The sequence below is a fragment of the Brassica oleracea genome, chromosome C5, assembly GCF_000695525.1.
Source record: "Brassica oleracea var. oleracea cultivar TO1000 chromosome C5, BOL, whole genome shotgun sequence".
NCBI classification, from domain to species: domain Eukaryota; kingdom Viridiplantae; phylum Streptophyta; class Magnoliopsida; order Brassicales; family Brassicaceae; genus Brassica; species Brassica oleracea.
In genome coordinates, this window is record NC_027752.1 from 33,676,199 (window position 1) to 33,678,175 (window position 1,977).

The following is a 1,977-nucleotide window of genomic DNA, read 5'->3' on the forward strand; positions in this document are numbered from 1 at the left end:
TACCGAGGGACTCATTCCTCGGAATATACCGAGGGACTCATTCCTCGAAATTTTCTGAGTGACTCATTCCTCGGAATTTTCCGAGGGCTACGTTCCTCGGAAATTTCCAATGAAAATTCCGAGGAACATTTCGTCGGAACTTCCGAGGATTGGACCATCGAAAATACCATCGAAATATCCCGAGGAAGTTCTCCCTCGGTATATTCCGAGGAGCTTTCCGACGAACTGGTGGTCCTCGGAGTTTCCTCGGAATTCCGTCGGAAATTTCCGAGGGAGTTCCGAGGAAAAATGAATTTCCGAGAAGTTATTTCCGATGACTTGTTTCGTCGGTATGTCGTCGGAATAACGTTATTCCGACGACATACCAACGATTTTTTTCCCTCAGTATGTCGTTGTTTTCTTGTAGTGTACTTAATAGGAATTACAGAGAAGTATTAATACAAATTTCATAATATTTTAGATAACAGGAATTTCAGAACCTGAAACATATAACCTCGTAGAGAAACCACCTTTGATAGTGCTTAGCACTAGCCCAAGACCGTAATACCCGAGAACCCGAAAGAAACAAGAAAACTTCCAAGTATGAAGAATAATATGAAATCTCAAAAAGATTTAGAGAACATTGAGAAGAACACTTTGTTCTTTAAGAAAACTTTCTTGTTCAACTTCTTGTATTATTTACAAATGAGAGAGGAGGGAGCTATTTATAGGCTCCAAAAAGGCTCCAAAAGTACAAAATATCTTACAAACCTTATCTTAATTTCTAGAACTCTCTACCATAATATCTAGATTTTTTTCTACTAATATTTATCCAAAAGAGATCTCTAGAACACTTGAGGAGGTGATGATCTTTTATGATTTTTCTAGAGAGATTCTAGAACCTTAAATTAACTTTGGGTTTAGCCAAATAATATTATTGGAACCCATAATTAATGATAGCCCAAAATAAAGTTTAACTTCAATACTCCCCCTTAAACTTGATTTTTTCCATCATTCCGAGCTTTGAGCGGAGTATCTCGAACTGACCTTTTGGTAATGACTTGGTGAAGATATTAGCAATGTTGTCCTTGCTTCGAACCTCCAATGCTTCAATTGTTCCATCAAGCACCTTCTCTCTTATGAAATGATGTTCCAATTCAATGTGTTTCGTCCTTCCATGGAATACTGGATTAATTGCCAGCTTGATGACACTTTGATTATCTCCATAGATGGTAACCGATTTATTTATTGGCTCGAACAAGTCTTCAAAGAGTCTTCGAAGCCAAATACATTCTTGGGCTGCGAGTGTTGAAGCTTTATACTCTGCTTCGGTAGTAGACAAAGACACCGTTGCTTGTTTCTTGCTGCACCATGAAATGTTTGTGTCTCCACACAAGAACACAAAACCCGATGTTGATTTTCGATCATCTAAATCTCCACCAAAGTCAGCATCTGTGAAACCATGAAGAGAAATCTTGGCATTATACTTGTACATCAGTCTCATGCCAAGAGTTGTCTTCACATACTTTAATATCCTCTTTGCCGCTTCTAGATGTGGCTTCCTTGGTTCCTGCATAAACCGGCTTACAAGGCCAACCGCAAAGGAAATATCTGGTCTTGTAATGGTAAAGTATAGAAGACTTCCAACAAGAGAGCGATAAGGTCGAGGATTGGCTAACAAGGATCCTTCATCGCATTTGAGCCATATGCTAGTATCCAGTGGAGTAGAACGTACCTTTCCTTGGTGTACTCCAAACCTGTCAACAATCCTTTTTGCATAACCTTGTTGGCCGATGAATATTTCATCCTTTACCCTCTCGACCTCTAGACCAAGAAAGTGATTCAGCTCGCCTAACTTCTCCATCTCAAACCTCACCGACATATCCTCTTGTAGACGAGCAATTTCAGCATCGTCATTTCCAGTAATGATCATATCATCCACGTAGAGGAGAACTACTACATGAGCTCTTCCACTTCTCTTGAAGAATAGGCGTGGAT